The following is a 23,086-nucleotide window of genomic DNA, read 5'->3' as shown; positions in this document are numbered from 1 at the left end:
AGGGGCCGTGGATGGACACCCAGAGCCCCGTGCAAGGACCTGCGGCTGCTTCCAACAACCTACCCCGAGCCTCGGATTACCGTCCAGGCCCCACGCAGGGCCACTGACGGGGTCCAAATCCCTGCCGAGACCCAGGTCGGGTTCAAAGTTCCTACGGGGAGGCCAGAAAGTACAGGAAGGTGCTTTCTCCAAATCCAGTTATAATTCCTGACACATAACAACAGTTACCTAGCGTGGAGCATTTACTTCACTAAGCCCCACTTCACTCTTCACAATAACCCTGTGAAACATAACCAACTGCATCAGCATTCCTGTTTTCCGAGGCCCAGTGTTTAAGTCATACCTCTTATTAAGGGGCAGAAATCCACCTGGTTCCCAAGCCTGTGTCCTTCACCACCGCGTCTTCTCTCTGGGAGGTTATGAACATCAGCTGGAGAAGGAGGCGAGGTTCTCCCAAACTTCGAGGTCTCGCTTTCCAAACAGCCCGACAGCATCCTTCCCACGAAGGTGTCAGGCCCTCCTGCTCCAGGTGGATAGAGGCAGAGTGGGGTAGACGGGTGGGGCAGTTCTGTGTGGAGTGAGTTTCAGTGGATCTCCAAGCCCAGTTGGTGCTGCCTCTGTCCTGGGCCCTGGCCAGCCCTAACAGGTGGTGTTTTTCATTTGACCTTTTCCCGCGTCACTCGTTCATGATTTATTTCCCATAGCTCCAAGTAGCACCCTGTGGCTCACCTCTGGCCCTTCCTTTCCTTGATAGGCTTCCTCCATCTTTTTCTTTTCCCTTTTTTAAAACTTCTGGTTCTTTGAAAGTTTCTCTCCTAGTGACAGTTATTTCTCTCTACACAGGACTGCATTTCCTGGCCAAGAAACTTTTCTCTATTCATCCTTTGCAGATGTGTCACAATGAAAAGTCATAGTTGGAGATTCCTCATCTGAACTTTCCAGAACGCCAAGGATAAATGCACACGTGCAGGCATGTTTAGAAAGATGGAGAAGCCAGAGGAAGACATGCACAACGTGACAACTTTCCTTGCCCCCAATAAGGATGTCTGCTCCTTGCACTATCAGATCTCCTGAGACCCCAGGGATCACATGGAGAAAGATCACCCAAGTGGAGGGTTCGAGAAGATACACTGCATGCATTTGACAGTCTCCCCTTCAGCCTTTCCTCTACGGCAATCACTACGCTGCCTTAATCTCCTTCTCAGCTGAGGAAACCTGGAGAGCTTTTTATTTCGTGCCGTCTCCCATTTCTAGGCAATACACTAAAGCAGCTGGTAAATCATGCAATTACCAAATCATCACATCCCTCCAAGAGGTTCAGAGATGTGTGTTTTTAATACAGAAGCTAAGGCCAAGAACAGCTGCATAACAGACAGTGACCTATTTATCTCTCCACTCCACCCATGGTGGAAACAGGTTGGGAATACCTCCCATGACTTGGCGTTACAGAGTTCCTGGGTGATAATGCAGACTGAGGCAAAGAATACAAGAGCTACTTCACTGCTGAGGGGGACTCACTGGAAGTGAGGTCCATCGGTCAGGACACACAGACTCTATCACCTTTGCTGGTGCCAGGCCCGAATCATCCACAACACACCCAAACTATTAAGATGATGGGTCGGCAGAGCCCACCACCTCCTTCACTTACTAAAAGATAGAAAATGCTGGGGAACAGTGCTCATTTTTGCAATATGGCTTGATCTGCAGTTGGAAAGATATTACGTACAACTTTGGCCTTGTTTATTCATCCCACTCACCCCACAAACTATGCCAGACAGTTTCAGACGCTTGCAGAGCACAACTGGCTTTTGGAAATGCCAGAAAACTGATTCGTTTTTTCAAAGTACATTAACTTATCCCTTGAAAATGTGACTCCTAAACCATTATCCTCAACCATGACTGAAATACTGTATCAGGTAGCTTCGACAGAAGCTATACTCCCCCATGTTTGCCCTCCATCCGTAGGGCCCCCTGGAATGTTCTGAGTTTCATGGTCTGTGTGCTTTACCTGCCTTTTGTGGTGGTGACCCACCAATCCTATAAATTCAGCATGAATTAAATACCCCAGAAACAACTGCCTTCATGTACACATATGATGAATATTCCAAACATGCTGTAATTCATGCTTGGGAAAAAGTACTTAATTACGTGTCAGCCGTTTCACAAATATAGAAGCTGTCAGCCGTTTCACAAATATAGAACCTGATATACCATAACCAGGTGTAAATATTATGCAAGTGTCTCAAACTTCGGAGAGGCTAGAGATCTGTTTGATTTATCATTAACGGAGGGGTATGACCTCTTCCTTCAGTTTTGCTAACGGATGCAAACTCTCTAACTTTGCAGATAAAGGGACTTACCATACTGCTGGGATTTTGGTGCTACATATTTTGTCTGTTTCTCTCTTAAGGGATTAGATTCTTTGGGACAGGGTAGTGGTCACTACTGTGCTCCAACCAGACCCCATTTTTAGGGCCAGTGCACCCATGCCCAGCTGCTGCCAGCTCACAGGGAAGGTCCTCAGCCAGTGGCAGGACACAGCTTCACCCAAAGTAATGCCCCCAGAAGGGGTGGCCAGGTGCCTACCACTGGCTGATTCAGGGATACATAGGTCCAGCTCTTTGCCTCAGTCAGAGACAACTGGGCAGGGCCACCCCAGCTCCAGACCTCACCATAAGGGCAGCCGGGGCCTCAGTTACACCCACACTGCCAGTCAGCTTGTCCTCTGCCCAACCCTGCTGCCTTCTTTTCCTCACCCCTAAACTCCTTCAGCATCCAACTCCTGGTGTGCTTCCAGCCAATCCAAAAAAAGACAAGCTGTTTTCTAAGTGTAGAAAGTTATTTTTTAAATCATACTGAGGAAGTTACAGGCCCTAGAGGGACATGTTCTATCAAAGGTCCTGTGAAGGCTGAAGACAGTCTTTGAAAAATACTTGTGATTCCATTTAAAAGTTACACATTTTGATAATCAACTCAGACCACTTTCTGAACACCAACCCAATGCAGTCAACAGGGACAGGAGTTTAAATAATGCCCAGGAGTATCACAGTTTCACAAGTAGGGGAGGTGAGACATCGCCAGGTGAGTGATCTGTGCATCACAACATCACATCACGTGGTACTGGAAACTGACACCAGACCACAGGGTGCCAAGCTACCCTTGCCCATTCGAGTATACCCCCTCCCCACATAAGACACACATGCTTTATAACCTACATCAGAGGAAATCTTTACTCTAAAGCCACTTGAAGAGAACAGTGCTACATAAATGTATGACAATGAGTCCTGAACACTTTATTCCCAACATTCCAAACTTTTAATAACAGGGAACAATTCCTGGAGCTGAACGATTATTGATGACTTTGTACTCTTTACTGCATCCCCGAGAAAGCAGATGGCAGACAGGCCTGCGTAGGAATCAAGAGCTACTGCTACCACGTTGCCCAGGAGGCAGCACACTGTCTCCCACATAAACCTCAAGGAAGTACCTAGCCATCATCCAGGCTCTCGTCCAGGTTAGGGTCCAGGGATGGAGTTAGGGATGTCACAGGAGTAGAAATCAGAGGAAAAGCAGGTGCTTGCACAGTGCCTGTATCTTATTACCAGAGGTTTGGATTCAGAATGTTAAAAATGTAGATAATGTATTCTCTATAAAAAACTCAACTTAAAATCATACTACTGCTTAATGTTTTATAGCTTTTCACACGCTGTCTCATCTGACATTCACAGCTCTCCCTGCAAGGGCTGGGCTGGTATTTTTTTTTTTTAATATTTATTTATTTATTTATTTTTGGCTGTGTTGGGTCTTCGCTTCTGTGCGAGGGCTTTCTCCAGTTGCGGCAAGCGGAGGCCACTCTTCATCGCGGTGCGCGGGCCCCTCACCATCGCGGCCTCTCCCGCTGCAGAGCACAGGCTCCAGACGCGCAGGCTCAGCAGTTGTGGCTCACGGGCCCAGTTGCTCCGCGGCGCGTGGGATCTTCCCAGACCAGGGCTCGAACCCATGTGCCCTGCATTGGCAGGCAGATTCTCAACCGCTGCGCCACCAGGGAAACCCCTGGGCTGGTATTTTTATCTCAACTTTATGCCTGGTTAAGTGACTTGCCCAGGATGACACAGCTGATCAATGTTGGGATCAGACTGCCAGATTCTTGGTTCCAAGGTCCTTTCATATAAAATTCTGCCAATTTGCAATTTGTCTACATATTTCTCCAGGCTTGTGTACAAAGCCCCAAAACCCTGCCTCCCTCCTTCTGCCTTTATGGCTCCCACCTTCATACTACAGACCTATATTTCATGGGAACAAGGACTACCGATGGCATGGGGTCCTGAACAGGGTCACAAATCACCACCAAAGGTCTCTCTGTCTCTCAGTGACTCCAAACACTCCAGACTCTTTGTTGATACAGACCACAGCTTCTGGAATACGGCTGACAAGAGACTAGGGGATCAAGTTATACGACTACCAGTGTAACCTGCTTCATGTCAGTCACATACACAAGAGGGGAAAAAAGAAGAAAAAGCTTTAAACAGCTCACCAATTTCCTAGACACAGTAATTGTTCTTAGGAAAGCCTTCCTACCCTCGTCAATAGGTTTTGCTACTGTTATCTGAGGCACTTGGTGGATTTTACTCTTGCCAAGTTGGCATTCTGTTTCTGCAATACAAAAATGCTGGGACTAAAGAGATCAGATGGGGATGTTATGGTTTCAGGACGAGAAGCAAGCATCTCTGTGAGGCACGTGGATGCAGTACGGCTTGCGGGCATGCTAATGAGAGCTAATTACTCTACCGACGCCACAAAAGCCAACCAGTAGCAACAAGAAATGCCTGGTAAAACTTGCTGGGTTCTCAGGCTTTGTTCGAAGGGCTGGTGCCAAAATGATCTGGCTGAAGTGATGGGCACAGGGCTGAACTGGATTGTTATCTCAGGATCACAAAGCCTAGTCTTTAGTCCTTTGTATCCTGTAAATCAGTAGTCAGGTCAGCACCAATTTTATTCTTCCAGATTTAACCTACTCTCTTAACCCTTAACATCGCTACCCACTCTGCCCCCAAATGTCCACTTTGGCTGCAAATTAAGAAATCAAACAATAGGCCTGGAACTTTAGGAAAACAATTGCCTACTGACCATTAAAATTGGGTGTGGCATTTTATAATGTACTGCACTCCGTTTGCAACATTCGCAAGATTTGGCCAACAGTTCACTCACTTTAATCCTCGAACTCAAGACATAAAAGGGAACTGAGAAATCATGTAAATTTCACTTAATCACTGATACTTAACTATATCCATGTTTCTCAGAAAGCATATACACACGGTATGAATTATATAAAAGCACAACTCTAATTTATGAATTTATATAAATTATATTCTTAAAAGGCTTTCCCATCCTTGTCTCTCTATTGCTACTAAAGAGAGGGCAGGGAATGGAAAAACCACAAGGCTACAGATCTAAATTTCTCAGAATAGGAATGAGAGCATTAGTTATTAACCCAATAAAGCCCCATCCTCATTAACTTTTCCCCATTCCAATACTAGGTTGATGTATTGTTGAAAATGCAATCATGGCTTCAGGGACAAAAAAACAAGAAGGTCCAAGGCATATTTTAAAGAAGACTCCTACAGGGTGTTATCTCTAACTCCATAGAAACAAGACTGCACTGGATTATAATATAATTCTACGATAACAACATTTATAAATACTTGGCTCAATTTATTAAAATGGAAAAGTCTGAATAAACATACAGTAGAAGTTAAATGGCAAGACAACCCTCATGTTGAGATTCTTTAGTCAGAAGTAACAATAATATTAGCAAAGTTTTTTTTTAAAGTGGTTAACAAGGTCTAGCATAAGGACCAGTCAGATCTAACCCAACTTTTATATGGTATGAAAAAATGAAGATTTATTTAACAACTCTTCTAAGTTATTTAACAACTTTGTATTTTCTTGGGATTTTCTATAACTTTCTTTAACGCTGCTCTGGTACCTGAATGTTTATGATACATGGACAAGTAACAACTCCACGAATAATGTCAAAATTCTCAACTATGTGTAAAGGAATGCCTGAGTTATCGCCCTTCTAGAGAGCTGTCTGTGCTTTGTACATAAACACATAGACAAAGCATGTTTTATTTTGGCTGTGAGTATAGTCCTAAACTGGGGGTTCATCAGGAAATTCTCCAAGCAGAAGGATTTCAGAGAAGTAGGCAACTTAGCCACACCCGAAAAGAAAATCTACTGTACAGGAAAATAAGTAGGGCAGATAAAGAAATGCTTCTTGCACTTAAATATAAATAACATTCACTAAAATTTCACAAGTCTGAGCAGGTTTACCAGCTATTCTGAAATTTTTAAACAAAAAAGAACAAAGGCATTTTCAGCATTGAGACTAGGAAACAATCGTTACTGAGCTTCCACAATGAATGGGCCAGGAACTGTGCTGGGCATCTCGCATGTACTATCTCAATTTAACGTTCCTACAAGGTAGACACTGTTGTTCCCATTTTAGAGACGCAAAAACCAATTCAATATGCTAAGACATGACTATCTTAGGGTTCCATCCAAGATATATCTGACTCGAAAACCTAAAACAGTTGCTGTTACCCTCTGCCCAATAGCATCACTAAGAAATTACACCAAGAAATTACAGTGATGGAATTGTTTCATAAGCTCCAGATTTTAAGTATGCTTTTATTGAGTGGTGGTTTCCTCCAAATTAACGGCGATGAAAATAGTGTATAACCTCATAAAGTTGAGGTGAGAAGCATTTAAAAAGCCCGAGTGAAACGAATGTGCAGAACAGGTGAGCGCTGGTTGCTATTGCTACCTCCCTCTTCGGGCTTCGGCTAATGCAGCTGGTGACCTGCAGGTGAGCAGGGCTGTGGGCTACCACGAGTCCACTGCAGGGCAGAGAGCCACCTCCAGAGGCCGAGCAGCACACAACCTGGAGCCTGAGAGAATGGACCTCGATGGCGAGGAGTAGAGAGGCCCCGTCTCGGCTCAGCCTACCTTCTCCTGCACTAAACAAACAAGTCGTTGCGGGCCAACGCTGTGCCAGGCACAGCTACAGGTGGCTCAGCCAGCTGCTGGTCCCAGGCACTCAGCCACTTGGGAATCTCTGGAAGGCCCCCTGCCTGCAGAAGCTCACTCCCACCCTGAGAGAAAGGAAATTTAAAACAAAACCGAATGGGCGGGGTCCCAACAAGAGGCTCATCCTTTCTAATCAACTTTCCCTAGTCTCTCTCTCTCTCTGTCTCACTCACACACACACAAACACACACACACACACAGACATACACACTCACGCTCATGTGAAGGGTGTCCATGGTACATAGTGGGTGCCCATATTAGACCAAGCACTTTTATCCTCATTAGGAAACTCGATAGCAGTCTACTTTGGGACAGAATTTTAAACACTGATGACTCAGTATGGTGACTTCCAGAGCAGAAAGGGTTCATCTGAATATAGATGAAGGAAGGTTGAAGATCCCCAGGGGAAAAGAAAATCAACAGATTTGACTACATAAAATTTTTAAACTTCTATATCACTAAAAACAAAAATTTTTTAATCAGAAAAATTAGGGAAAAAAACTAGGTGAAAATATTTGCAATAACTATGAGAAAGGGTTAATAAGGGTAAATAAATGAAATACATAAACTGGAGTTTATGACAAATGAGAATAACACTAATTCCCAATTGATAAAATGGGGAAAGTATATAAACAGTTTGTTAAACAGGAAATACGGCCAACAGTCATATACATGTTTGACCTCATAAATAGCAAATAAATAAAAAAGAAAAATGAAATACCTTTTCTACTAGAAAGTTATCAAATGTTATTAAAATGAGAATATCACTGCTAATGGCAGCAAAAATTAGTAGAAACTTTTTGGCAACTGATATCAACATGGATCAAGATATCCAGGCACTGTGACCCACACCCTTTGGTTCTACTTTTGGTCATCTCCTGTAAAGATGGGAATGATCTGAAATACAGAAAGATGCTCAGCAAACACTGAAAACAGGCTGTATGTGCTGGATGGGATTAAGTAAATCACAAAACACCCATAGATGGAACATCTCACAGTCCTTAGAAATAATATTTAGAGATATTATAGTAGTGTGGGGACATGCAAATAAAACAATGTTAAAGGGAATTCCCCAGCAGTCCAGTGGTTAAGACTCCATGCTTTCACTGCTGTAGGCCTGGGTTCAATCCCTGGGCAGAGAACTAAGATCCCGTAAGCCACACGGTGTGGCCAAATAAATAAATAAATAAAAATTAAGTAAGTAAAAATAAAGTGGGACACAAAATTACACACTCAGAATATTTCAAATATGGAAAAAAATACATGAATGAAGAAAATGGAAGGAAACACACCAAAGGTAGTTGTACTTTTGTGTGGCAGGAATACTGAGGAGTATTTTTTTTTAATTGCGTCTTCTTTATGTTTTTTCTATACTAACCAAATCTTCTAGAAGGTGCATATATTACTTTTATAATTACAAAAAATTTTAATAACAGCCTCAACTTCAAATCCACAAAAAAAAAAAAAAAACAAAAAAAAAACAGATGGAAATCCAAAAGCTCTCCAAGCCTACAAACACCAAAACACTGTGCAGTAGACAGGTAAGGCAGTAAGCAGGGGGAAAGTGGCTTTGTTTTAAACTTAGGGCTACAAAAACAATAGGCTTCTTGATGTGGAAACAAAAACTTTTCATGTCCCACTTATCAAAACACATTTTGGAAATTCACTAACCAAAACATTTTCCATCAGAGGATTTAAACCCACACGCCAAAATTATATCCACAGAACAAACCAGTTAAGCAAGCAGGAAGTTTATCAGGAACACCCTAAAAATTAATAATTGTTTTTACAGCTTTGATAAATCCACGCCAGCTCATGTTAGTACACAGTGTAATACACACAATCTCCAGTGAGTCTGTCACTTCTAAACAAAACAGCATGAAATCCTTTAACACACACAATCTCCAGTGAGTCTGTCATTTCTAAACAAGACAGCATGAAATCCTTAGCATAAGGCTTTTCCTCAGCAAGAATCACAGATATTCTGAAATTAATCTTTTTGGGGTTCACCCTCCCAAAAGCTGATTTTGCAGTCTTTGAGATTGTTTTCTTAGAGTAACAGTTAACTATGTCAAGCTCTTTGTATTCATTATCTTGTTTCATCTTCAGGAGCCTACAAGGCAGGGTTTCTCAGCCTCAGCACTACTGACATTGGGGGCTATTTCTTCGTTGTGGGAAGGGCCCTGTCCTGTGCATTGTAGGATGTTTAACAGCATCCATGGACGTGACTTACTGAAGGTCAGTCTTCCCTCCACCCCTAGTTGTGACACAAGACATGTTCCCTGACATTGCCAAATGATTACTACGGGGCACAATCATCCCAGTTTAAAACCACTGCTACAAACTATGTACTATTGTTGCCCTCATTTTACAAATGAAGAAACTGAGACACAGCTATAGGTTCATCTAAATCCACAGCCCAAGATCAAAAACTATCCTGTCTTGGACTTCCCTGGTGGCGCAGTGGTTGAGAGTCTGCCTGCCAATGCAGGGGACACGGGTTCGAGCCCTGGTCTGGGAAGATCCCACATGCCGCGGAGCAGCTAGGCCCGTGAGCCACAATTACTGAGCCTGTGCGTCTGGAGCCTGTGCTCCGCAACGAGAGTCCGCGATAGTGAGAAGCCCGCGCACCGCGATGAAGAGTGGCCCCCACTTGCCACAACTGGAGAAAGCCCTCGCACAGAAATGAAGACCCAACACAGCCAAAAATAAATAAATAAATAAAAATAAATGTACTAGGAATTTGAAAGATTTACATAAACTTGGAGGTGATTTCCTATCAATTAAAATAGAATTAAATTGTATTTTTAAAAAAATTGCTTCTTTAAAAAAAAAACAAAACAAAACAAAAAAAACTATCCTGTCTTTGTGCACAGGGAGGAGGTCTATCTTACAATATGACTGATACTACTTGAGTCTCCTTTGCGTCCCCATGGAGCCTCGTCTAGGCCCCAATGCATATTGGCCGAATGAACCATTACTTTCATCACTTTAAACATTCACTGAGTCTCTACTGGGTAGCAGGGCCTGGCAACAAAGGCACAGTCATGGCCTTCAACAAGTTTATAATCTATCTGAAGAATTAAGATATAACCAGAGATAAGCCATTTGGAGCATCAGTTTTGGGGAAAGCTTTCAGTTTCCTCATCTGTATGATGGAGATAATGCTAATGTCGCCCTCATATTTAAGTGAAATGGAGCAAGCAAAGTTCCTAGCACAAAGAATAACTTCAAAAAACAACTAGATACCAAGTGCATGGTAATATACAGGCACAGGCATTGGCAGAATCATGGCATCTCCAAATCACTGGGCTGGAAGGAACCTTCACAAACAACCTGAACTCATCACCCACTTGGTACTTTAGCATTTAGAGCTCTAAAAATTTAATTACCTGCTTCCAGCAGAGTTTGCAGTCTGAGCTCAGACTGAGGCTCTCAGCAAGGGTCTCCCAGTGAACTACTTTAAGGGGTCCTAGAGGAAAGAGGAGGGTTTAAGCAAAGAGAAAAACAATAGGAAATGTAGAAGGTTGAACGGACTTAAAGCACTCCAGGGGTGCAGAGCCTGGGTCTGAGCACAGGGGAGCACGAAGACAAGCTTGGAGAAACAGGTCAAGATCAGGTGAGGTCACAAAGTGACACAGTGGTGACACTGACCAGGTGAGACCTAGTAAATTTTTCTCCTAAAAAAGCAACCAAGGGCCAAAAAAAACATAAAAAAAAACAAGGGCTGCTACAAAGCATACACCCAACTTACATTATAAAGTTGGAGAAGTTAACTTCTCAAATTAAAAGATCAGCATTCCAATTGCTTCACAGCATTCCCTGAGAACAACAGGCAAATACATGCTCTAGATCTACGAAAGTGAAGGTTTTGCCAGAACAAAGAGTCAATTTTCCTCCCCGTGTCCACAGGTCCTCCTGTTCTCTAGGGCACCAGCATAGCCCAAGGAAACAAGAGCCCAGAGTAGCCAGATCTTCTCTTTGTTAAATCTGAATTTCAATAAGTGAAATCTCCAAAAAATTTAAGTACTGGCGTAAATTTCTTAAAATACTGCGTAGGTCAAACCAAACCTGTCTGCAGGCCGTCTTCATCCCAGGCCCACCAGTGTGAGAACTCTGCTGCAAGCCAGAGCCTGCAGGAGATCAAAGCAAGGACCAGGCAGGGCAGGGTGTCCTTGTACCAAAGGTTTATTTGGAAGATGTGTCTGGCGATGAGGTGCAGAATACAGGGAAGAGACTAACTGCAGGGTCTATGTCAGAGTTGATGGGGATGTAAACCAAGGCATTGGTGGAAGGAATGGAGAGTGATTCAGAAAACACTTGAAAGGCAAAACTGACAGTGCTGATGGCCAGGAGGGGGGTCTCTAGGATACCACACGCAAACCTGACCCACTGTAAACTTTGATAATGAAGCTGAGACTTTAAGAGCAGAATGTAGCTCAGGCTTAAAACTGAGCTCTTTGACTTCCAAGAACCAGGGCAAGCTTCATGGACTTGTAACCTGTAGTCACACACAGAACCCCAGGCTCAGAAACGCCCCACACCTGGTTTAATGCTCTGCTGTCATCATCAAGATTCCTAATAATGTAAACTTTGAACTTGTGTTCTGTAAATGAGGTCAAGATTCCTAATAAACTTTGAACTTGTGTTCTGTAAATGAGGTCTGATGGCACAGTGGACCATGCATGTGAGCAGAGGAGATCTGTTTAATACGTGTGGCCACCATTCCTCGCTGCCCTATTCATAATAGTGTTTGCAGGGCCCCATAAGCACAGAATTTCGGTGGACTCACGATGCATGGACTTCAATAAGACTCAAAGCAAGTTCAAGGTAAATGTGTTACAAATGCAGCTGAGTAAGCAGGTGGGTGGGTGCTGACAGCAACAAGAGGCCATGCTTTCTATTCAATCCAGAACTTGCTGTACATGTAGAAACAAGGCAGTGTCTTTCTAAGAAACACTGACAACCAAAGAATCCTTGCATATCCTCTCTTACTCCTGTTACTCCCCTGTATTAACCAACCACTGACGCTGAAGATGACGGCACAGAAGAAGGAAAGATAGAGCAACCCATGGTTCTTTTTCCTTTCAGTCCTTCCTTCTATAAGCCAAAGATTGATAGACTGTGCAAATGGAGACGTGAAATAAGGGTAGTCAGTTTTGTGCAGTGTTTCCTGTGTTCTGGTAGGAAGAATATACAAATGCATTTACAAACTACAAAATACTATGAAGTGTGTGACTTCAGTAATTCTGCATATGTGTTAAACACTCTTATATTTGCATTTAATACTGGCATTGCATAATATAAAGATGAACAATGAAATTCACATTGATAGTTTTTACTTTTAATTTTCCTTCACTTAGAATGACATTAAATAGCAAATAAACACCATGATGAGTAAAGAGAGAGACTATGGGAGAAAAGGAAAAGCTTTTTATGTTAGTACCTTTAACAGCACTTTTTCCTGCTTTTTGAACAAGGGGCCACACATTTTCATCTTACACTGGGCTCCACTAATTATGTATCTGGTCCCACTGAGAACCACTGAACTCAAGAATATTATGCCCATCTAAATATGCTGCCCACGCCTGGATACGTTTTTACTGACATCATTCAAAGCAACCCCCAAAGGACCCACCTATGGATTGATGGGAGTGGTGCTGATTTTTAGTACCACACTCTTAATTATTAGATTGCTTCAGTCCTTTTCTCATCCCACTCATGTCATTGCAACAACAAATCTGCTGAAACAGTGCAACCCAATGTCTTTCGGCCAAAGATCTTTCTAGAAATAATCAGTTAAACTGAAGATTAAAGACCTTACCAGGAGCAGCATGTAATGCAGAGGTCTCTCTGCTGGACAACTCCCCCTTATAGAGTATTCCCTGGTGCTCTGGTGGTTCAGTGTTAACCAAACCCAGGCTGCGGTTCCAGAACCCGGCTGCTTCCCATCACTCAGGACGCTCAGGTTTCCCCTGAGAAGTTGTTCTGCGAACCATTCAGTCTGGTGTGTAAAAATTCCTCCTTCAAATACAGTCAAGTTTTCCTTTGTCTCATTTCATTCTCCTCTTCTTTTCTGTGCCACTACTTTCCACTTCAATAAATTAATTTCCTGCCTGGAGACACATCCTGGCAAATGTGTCAGTTTGCATTGTTTAGATGAGAGACTTCTGTCATTCTTTCAAATTTCCTCTGTCCCAATAATCCTGGAGAGCCAGGCTCTCTGGAGCCTGAGTTACTTGTCTATGAATTTCCTCCCACTGTCTCCTATTAGACTGAAGAAAAAAAAAAAAAAAAAATGCAGACTGCCTGGGGTGAACTCACTCAGCTCTTATCTCTTCCAATCACATTTTTCCCCCAATTTCCCCCATCCTTTCTTCCATTCCATCTGAAGGAGCATTCTTACAGATTTCAAAGCTAACCCACACTCTCCGCCTAATTTCCATCTATCCCTCTCCTTCTCCCCTCTTGTTTGCTGCTTTCATATCACCCTCTCTGCCTGGACCTTCCTCAAACCCACGCTGTCAGAGCACGAATCTCCTTGTTCAACTCCTTGAAAGGCTGGGCTAACGGGACAGCCTGAGGTTCATCACCTCCCATGTACTCCTCAATCTCCTGCATTCTGAATTCCACGTCTACTGTGCTGAAACTGCTCTCCCAGCTCACGAACAGCCAGAGGGCTGGACCGGGGGCCGTTTCTCAGACTCGTCCTTGTAACGGGTCTGCGGCAGTGGATGGCGTGGACGGTCCACTTGTGTTGCGTGTGCTTCATTCCCTTGCCACCATCAACCTCCACCTCTCTGGGCATTCCTGCTCTATCACCTTTAATAACTTTTCTTTGGCCTGACCATGTCTAAATGTCAAGAATTCCCTGAAGGTTGTGTACTTGCTTCTTTTTTTATTCTGCATCCTCTTCTTTGGCGAGTTCACCTACTCTCGCTCTTTAGGCAGCAGCCCTATGGAGATGGTCCATCACTCGAGGGACTAAACTCCAAACCTGAATTTCTAAATTCTTGCTTAACATCCTCATGTGAATAAAATCAACTAACAATTCTTAATAGCTTTTCACATGCCATGTACAAGTGGTTGAGGATACTGACCCTGAAGACTGTACCTATCTGCATTTAAATCCTGAGTCCAGTGACTTCCCTGGTGGCGCAGTGGTTAAGAATCCGCCTGTCAATGCAGGGGACGTGGCCTGGGAAGATCCCACATGCCGCGGAGCAATTCAGCCCGTGCGCCACAACTACTGAGTCTGCGCTCTAGGGCCCGTGAGCCACAACTACTGAGCCCACATGCCACAACTACTGAAGCCTGCATGCCTAGAGCCCGTGTTCCACAACAAGAGAAGCCACCGCAATGAGAATCCCGCGCGCCGCAACAAAGAGTAGCCCCCGCTCACCACAACTAGAGAAAGCCTGCGCACAGCAATGAAGACCCAGCGCAGCCAAAATTAAATAAATAAATTTATTAAATAAATAAATAGATAAATAAATAAATCCTGAGTCCAACACACACAATCTGTGTGACCTTGGGAAATTCACTTAGCCTCTCTGTGTCTCAGATTTCTCATCTTGAATAAGAACAGTACCTTTTCTCAGGGCTGATGTAGGGATTAAATCTAAGTTAAAATATGTAAGACACTTAGAACAGTGCTTGGTACATACCAAGTGCTATGCAAGCGTTAGCTATTATTATTGTTGTGGTGGTTTTTCTCTTAAAAACCCAATAAGACAGGTTCTATGATTTTACGTGTTTACACAATGAGAAAATGAAGGTAGGTTATTGTGGGTCATGATGGAATCTCAAACTCCAGATGATCAAATCTTAATTCACCATATTTCCCATTAAAATTTAACTTTTGCTGTGTGCCTTTCTTCAGGTTGTTCTATCCCTCCCCCCTCCCCTTGCCCCTCCTAATACCCCTCCTAACACTCAACATACTATTCCAAGAGTCATTTTTATAAAGTAATAGTTCTCAGATCCCTCCCCAACTTACACACTAAAAAAATCTCATCTTAAAGCATTATGTCACTCTTTTTAAACCCTCTGAGATCTGGCTATCGTATATCTTACCTCTCTTAACAATATTGATCTTTCCATCTTATCTTTCTCTAAAACTAATCTAATTATATTCTACATTTTGCTCCAAATCCAAGCATGCTCATTCCCCACACTGCCTCCTCAAAAATTCCTACTCATCCTTCAAGGCCCATTCAAATCCTACCACCTCTAGTGGGATCCCACTAAACCCAATCCTTTGCTCAAGTTCATAGCCCAATGTGCTCTCTCACAGCACAATCTTCCACCACCTACCTTCAAGAGGCCTTGATAGGCCTCTTGATATCAAGAGGCCACCTTCCCTGGTGGCGCAAAGGTTGAGAATCTGCCTGCCAATGCAGGAGACACGGGTTCGAGCCCTGGTCTGGGAAGATCCCACATGCCGCAGAGCGACTGGGCCCGTGAGCCACAACTACTGAGCCTGCGCATCTGGAGCCTGTGCTCCGCAACAAGAGAGGCCGCGATAGTGAGAGGCCCGCGCACCGCGATGAAGAGGGGCCCCCGCTTGCCACAACTAGAGAAAGCCCTCGCACAGAAACGAAGACCCAACACAGTCAAAAATTTAAAAAAAAAAAAAATCCACTTAAAGAAAAGCAGTTCCTAGGATTACCTATTTCTAAAAAAAAAAGAAAAAAGAAAAAAAAATTAAAGGTCCCTCAACTTCCCTGCCATCCTCATCCCATCCTCCACAAACCACCCCATTTAGCAATTTTTCTCCTGCATTGACAAATATAACTTATACATGTATGCTTGGTGGCTTTTTTTCTTAAAATACATATCACAGACATCTGTTTAAGTCAGTATATTTTTGCCCAATTTTTTAACAAATAAATAGTTTTCTAAATCTGTTTTTTACTATGGTTATGTGTAAGGAGAGTCACCCCATTTCTGCCCCCATCTCCTGTATATGCATATTCTTAAGGATAAAGACCATGTTTTATTTGTCCTTATATCTCCAAGAGTACCAAGGCCAAGAATTGCTTAACAAATGTTCAATGAAATAGTAAAAATATCCGTCATCAATCCAGTGTTCACTGTGTGCCAGGACCACAGCTGTTGATGCTTCACATATATTGTATGTAATCCTCATTACCCACCCAGTTATTCCCATTTCACAGAAGACAAGATCACACAGCTCAGAAGGACAGGAGATTCTAATCTATAATACATTTGTCTGACTCGGGAGCCCACCCCCTTCATCTCCACGCTTACAGGTAATAGAACTGTCATAAGAATACCCTTTGCTTTTTCAACCAAAGTTGGAGAACAGAAAAGCTCCAAGTATTCTGGTGTAGGCAGGTGGGACTGAGGATAAGAGATGGGTGTTGTTTTGGAATGAATGTTAAGTAGATGGAGGCAAGTGGTTGCAGCCATAAAGCTAATCTACCATTCAGCCATTCAATCCATGTTTACTGAGAACCTACTAGAAGTTGAATTACTTGCCTCTCCTTCTTAAGGCTCCTCACTACACTCTCCTTCAGTAATAGCTGCCACCATTTGTTGAAAATCTATGTACCAAATTTGTCATTATTATTTCTATTAATAATTTCCAATACTGACGAAAATTCTATGAGACAAACATCAGTCCCACATCTTACAGAGAGGAAACCTGAGACCCGAAGAAGTTAAATTTCTTGCCAAGATTAGACTGTAATGAATAGCCAAGCCAAGATTCAAGTTGAGGGTCGGTAGGGCTCCAAAGTCCGAACCCTTTTTTTGTTATCCAGGATGCTGCCTTTTAATTCTGAGAGAAAAGATGAACTATGACTTCTTTAAAATTTAAACTGTCAGGATCACATTTGGCTTCAAGTAACAGACCCAACTTCTGTGGTTGAACCAAATGGAGATTTATTTTTCTCAAAATAAATCAAGAGGTGGGCAGACCAGGTCTGGTACAGCCGTTCCAGAAGGCCATCAACTTGCCAACCTGCTTACCCCTCAAGCTTCTCGTCTTTGGTCACAAGATGGCTTCTCCGCTTAGAAAACAGCATCCCTGCTCCTGGGAGAAAGGAGAAGTACAAAGAGCAATAGCCTCACGGGCGAGCTCACAGAGGCCGTCCCCTTATAAGAGTGTGCGGGAGAGCCCCTCCCAGTTACTTGCATCTCACTGGCCAGGACTATGTCACTTAGACGCCACCCAGCTGCAAGGGATTCTGGGAAATCAAACTTTTTTTTTTTTTTTTTAACTATCATGGTGAATTAAAATAGTTCAGCTGTAGGGAAAAAGTGGGCAGGATGGATATGATTGGGCATCTATCTGTGTCTGCTCCACAGGGTAATGTAGAATGCAAGTCACCCTAGAGAATCAAGGTACCCTGAGAAGAAAGCAATAGAAGAACCTTAAATCTGTGTTTAAAAGCCCTCTTCGTTGTGCAAAGTCACCCACTGATGGGGGTGGAGGCTGGAAGAATGTGAAAGTTTTACAGAAGCATCCAAGCAGCTGATCCAGAGGAAAAACACCGAGACCCAGGTGACTTCACACAAACCGTCCTGGCAGACTCGCAGGTTCAATCAGCGTTTCCTCTGCGTCGTCGCTGTTTCCCTTCCTCCAACTCACTCACTTGCCAGAGTTATGTTAGATGAGAACCTACAGGCTCATTTGACTCTTCCATCATTCATACAAAAAAGTAGAGCGAGTTCAAATTCCAATTCAAGCAAAATAAAATCCTCGACCATGTGTTGTTATGAGAAGCATTATCTTTAGAAAAAGATAATGGTTGCAGGGATATTATTTATGCAACTGCAGCCACACTATCAAGTTAAGTAGACCATAGAGTTTTAGCCTGTTTTCATTTTTTTTTCAAATAAAGTAAGTTCAATAAACTTTCCTCATAAAAACCTCATACAAAAAAAAAAAAAAAACCTCATACAGTTCTGTGATGGCGAGATTATATTTGTGAAAAGTACTATATATGGAGAGAAGGGTGACAGAAAGCCAGCAAAAGGACTTCTGTGAGCTATATCCTAGGATCACAGGAAATACAAGATGACATAGCCATATTCAATGATATGGTTCATAGTTACATTCATAGCATGGAAGAGGTAAAACAGTTTCAGATGGGCCCACCTACTTCTTCCCAAGAACTACCTTGCTTGCCTAAAGAATTTGGCCACTTACTTATGAATGGACTTGCCACTGAAAACAGCATCTTTAGTCTCTCTCACCAGGTAAACTTAAGTTTTCCTTTGTTAACCCACACACAACACGAGGAATCAGCACACCTGCTCCCTTGAACTTGCATCTGCTTTTTTTGGACAAATGCTTAATTTCTCTAAGTTAAAGGAGAGGTGAAAATACCTAGCCTTATTCGAGTTCAAAGGGTGTCCATAAAATCTGTGGCCAGCCCTAAAAGTTATGGTACTTGATCTTCTTCCTCCACGGTCCACATTTGAGGCATGAGCCTTTACCAGAATGACTGAGAGTCAATGCAATCTGAGTTTGTACAATTCCTTCAGTCACGGGCATTTTTAGGTGCACCTCTATACAGAAACCACTCCACGATCTTTCTATTCTGAACTCATTACATTTGCCAACAGAAACAAGGATGTGAATGTGGGTCAGTCAAAATGTGAGTCACACCAAGTTCTAGGGAGACACGCAACCAAAGTTCAATAACAAACTGAGACAACACACCCACCTGGATCACTCAGAGTCCAAACCCACATTTCAAAAATAGAAGCTCTTCAAGGAGTACAGGCTAGTAGAGGTTTCACTCAAACCCTCCTCTCCTTCAAAAACTGCCTAGCAAGTGTGCAAACTTAAAACTGCTGGCAGGGCCCACTTTTCCATCTAAAATCCAGTTGTTTGGTGTTTTAGATCCTTAAAAGTGGGAAAAAGTATTGAAGGGAAAGAAACCCTCACCACTTGGCTTTTTGAAACATTATCAACCAATGCCAAACTGGCATCAATAATTACTATATTTAAAATAAAGAGAGTAAAAGAAATAGAAGAGTCTTTGTATTTTCTAGGGTGGGTTAGTTCAGTTTCGGTTTTTTAATCCATTAGCTCCATTTAATAAAGCATCGGTCTTGATGGTGGTGATATGTGTGACAAAAGCTGTAGGCTTTTGGCTAGGAAAATGGTTCTGACATGCACTGCTATGAATTTGAGAAACAAAGGACATAACACACTACAGATGCAAAGAACTGCACAAGCCCAGAGTGGTTTTTGGATAGTGTCGATTTGGGGTCAGTTTGATGACTGATTGAATTGTGAAATTATCAACCTTTAGGTGAAGGGAAATGCTGGCCAGAGGACAAACACTTTGTTCCCTTTGTCCCCAAACAACACCCAGTGTCACTAACCTTAACAGGTTTGACTCTCATACTTAAACCCATCTGTTCCACCATGGTTAAAAAACAATAATAAAATCATGGCTCCCTGAAAGATTTCACAGTTGGCTGCTCAACTGGGATTTTTTTCTTAATTTGAAAACTAATATGACTTTCTAGGGAAATCTCTGGGAATAAAGAAGTCATCATTGTACACTGTCTCTTGCCTAAGTTTTCGCCTTGAAGGAACGTTTCTTTAATAAAGAATCAAGACACAGACCCAAATATGAATAGATATTCATACATTTCATTCACTCATTCATTCATTGTTTTGAACAGGTAATTCAAATCAGGTCAGAAAAATGTAATAAAAGACAGAATGATGAATGAGGTCCTCTTTGAGTTAAGTTGGAAAAATGTGCTATTTGGGATATACATATTTTTAAAAATGGGAGCTGAAAACCTCAAAAAGTTACTTTTAATGTAACAAATTACCAACATAATCTAAACTAACTATAAAAATACAAACATTTCATGAATATGAACAACAGGTTTTAAAAAGAAGTCAGCTAGTCAGTAACTAAGGGGAAAAAAATGACCTTGTTCTGATTTATCTCATGCTGGCACAGTGAGTGACAAAAAGACTACATAAACAGTTAATGAACTCTCTCTCACTGAACTTGTTTCCAAAAAATGTCTACAATGCCCTTGAAATTAGGCACTATTGATCTGCAACAACAGTGTGCCCTGAATTTCAAGTCAACATCTGCCCACAAGGGCCAGATTATCCTTTTTTTTAAAGTAGCTATCGTAACTATGAGAGTTGCTGGTCAAAGAATTTAACCAAAACCTGATCCTACCTTTCTCAATAACTCAAACGTCTTTCAAGTTTTGTCCTTTAAAAGCACCATGTTTTACTATACCACATCTGCCTCCTACACACAGATGGAGAAAGAGAAATATTGGTTAAAACTAAGTATGTAAAATTACTGTTACTCCACAAACTGTGAATACAATTTAAAGCTTTGATATATTCAAGTCCCTAAGCCAGGACTCGTTTCTTGGAAAGAAGTATAAATCTGAATTTGGCACATCAGGATAACATCCTAAAGATACTACTTGACTGATTTTTGCAGCTTTGTCTTTGGGTATCACAAACAGCAGCCTGAATACTCCAACAGCCAAGGCTCCAGTGAGCTCACACCAGCCCACAGGAATTCCACCTCACCTCCTGCTCTTTCCTGCTGAAAAAGTACATTGGAAAATACCATATGTTTTATGTACTTCCTACAGAACATAAACAGAAAAGACTTGGTCACCATTATTTCAGTGACATTAGGCAACTTCTGTTTCTTAGTCCAAAACACAAACCAAAATTAAAATGTTCTGGTCTTTCCAGTCAAGCATACCTTGCCTTTGCAAAAAGCCTACTTTTAATCTACCCTGTGCTAATTAAATTTTTCAAGAGCAATACAGACCCAGGTGTTTTATAAACAACAGCAAACAAAACACTTCTTTTTTTGCCCTGACACCTAAATGTCATCTGGCTAGAAAGAGGGAGAACCCCATCGACGAAGTCCTGTATCTCCACACTTCCCGACTTGGGTTTATTAGATGCAGTGATGTGGCTTCTTTCTTTCCTCCTCTCCCGGAAATGCCCTTACGTACAGGCACCTGGGATGCAGCTTTTGACTCACAAAGAAGTCCACGCCCGTTTCCTCCCGACCTGGCAAGAGAAGTATCCTCACTGCTGAAGCACTCTGGTGAAAGAAAAGGGAAACTTGACTCAGAAGTCTCAGCCCAGACACTTTCTTTCCTTCTCCAAAAGAAAAAGCCTTCAGCACTGAGAAGGGAGGGTTCTGAGTAAGCTTATGACTCCATAATTTTTTCCCCAGAAAGTTAATCATACTCGGTTAGTGACCCAGGCACACAAAATCTCTAAACAAGAAATAGAAAGGATTTGAAACAGGAAATAAACACAAAATCAGAATTCTATACTTCCACTTATCAAAATACCCTTTTGCTCCCGACAGGCAATTGCTTCCCCTAAATACCAAACTGGGGCACTAAATCAAGTTCTCCTTCTATTGCTCTCTGCACTTCTTATTGAAAGGAAGGATTTGTTTTGGTCCCACATGTTGAAAAATTCATGTTCCTCTAATTAAGAGTTTGTATGCCGCGCCTTCTGCCACATTTCCCTGTTAAAACTCGCTTCTCTAAAATAGATCCATGAAAACAACTACCAGCCCTCATCCTTCTCTCAAACAGCCACAGAAGACAGATCTGAAGATTCTCAGCAGCCTTCCTAAACCCTCCAGAACACAAAGTTGGCAACCAAAGGAAGTCTCCGTTAAAATATGAGTGAAAAAGAGCTGGCGTCGAAATATGCCCCCAAGAGACCGGTTTTCCCACAAGCTCATAATTAATACACCCCATATGAATTTCTCACAACCTGACTGGACTGTATAAAATGATTTTTTATATTCCTATATAAGAATATATAAGAATAACAATGACAGACTTTCATTTAAATCAACATGGCCACAGGGGAGCCAAAAAAAAATACAAAACTTTTGTTCTCTCTCCAAGAGCATAATTTTTGAGTCGATATTCCATAAACTTTTTGTGACATTTTAAAATAACACCCCTCCTACACACACACACACACACACACACACACACACACACACACACACACACTCCACGTCTCCGACTGGGGGTCTCAAGTATTGCTAGGAGACTGGGGTGTGGAGGGTTTAAGTACCCAGACAAGATCTTACAGGTCCTATCCTGGAGGTATTTTTCACACATAAGCTAGTTGGGAGCCCCAGGAGTTAAGCCCTTACCCCACCCCCAAAAAAATGCCCGTTCCCACTGGGAAACAGGAGGGAGCTGGAAAAGGAAATCGAGCGGCGAGAAGGAGGAGCAGCTGCAACCGCACAACGGTGCCACTGCCCTCCGGTCCCAGAGAGGAGCCGAACTCCCTTACCTGCCTGAGGGAAGAGAGCCGCCTGCACGACTTGCAAAAGTTCTGGTTCACCTTCGCCCGGAGTTCAAAGCGCCGGCACTCTGGCCCCGCCACAGGCTGGCTACCCCGAGTCCTCTCCCGCCCCGCTCCCGCCTTCCCCACCCTCTCGGCCCTACACCATGTCAGGAATCCGGGCAGGCACCGAGCTGGGAGCTGACATCACTCCCAGTCCCAGGTACCTCCCCTCCCTCGCGCCCTCCCTCCTCCCCGCCGCAGGAATGAGCCAAAGAGAGTGCGCGGGGGGGGCGTCGGCGCGCCCCGCCTCGCGCTGATTGGGCCCGCGGACTGTCACTCAGAGGAGCCCACTAATTTTACACATTCCTCGCGGAGCCCGGCGAGGGCTGGAAGTGGGTGTTGCTGGAAAAAAAATGCTGCCTTTCCTGCTCTCTCTAAGGGAAGGAGCATAAAGGTATGGGGCAGATCCTTGCGGGTCCTGTTTTAAACTTCTCTTGGCGCATTTACCACCTCCCGGGTCAGAAACGAAACTAACCCACCCAAGACCCCTTTTGAAGGAAAAACAATCGCCTCTGTGTCACGGGCAAGTCCGAGTCCGGCGGCGCGTGGAGCAGAAAATGGCTAGCTTGAAGTCAGGCAAATAAAAGAAACCGCCAGCTCGCTCTGCTACCCTTTTATCTT

The 23,086-nt window shown here is 43.0% G+C and overlaps 1 protein-coding gene across 12 annotated transcripts in view; it reads right to left on the bottom strand.

Annotated features, from left to right (window-relative positions):
• The window catches only part of PPFIBP1 (PPFIA binding protein 1), a 176,112-nt gene extending 153,509 nt beyond the window's left edge, over positions 1 to 22,603 (bottom strand). For 4 of the 12 annotated variants that reach the window (XM_082352112.1, XM_082352118.1, XM_082352117.1 and 1 more), the window contains exon 1: positions 22,412 to 22,570. The gene's annotated coding sequence lies outside the window, so the exon portion shown is untranslated. Of the gene's footprint in view, positions 1 to 10,481; positions 10,562 to 22,411 lie in introns of all 12 variants that reach the window. The other 8 variants (XM_082352120.1, XM_082352115.1, XM_082352121.1 and 5 more) reach the window with 5 other exon arrangements.
• Between the last annotated feature and the right edge of the window lie 483 nt (positions 22,604 to 23,086).

The sequence above is a fragment of the Balaenoptera borealis genome, assembly GCF_965194805.1.
Source record: "Balaenoptera borealis genome assembly, chromosome: 13".
In the NCBI taxonomy this organism is placed as follows: domain Eukaryota; kingdom Metazoa; phylum Chordata; class Mammalia; order Artiodactyla; family Balaenopteridae; genus Balaenoptera; species Balaenoptera borealis.
Note: the sequence above shows the minus strand (reverse complement) of the source record. Positions and strands in the feature narration are given on the sequence as shown.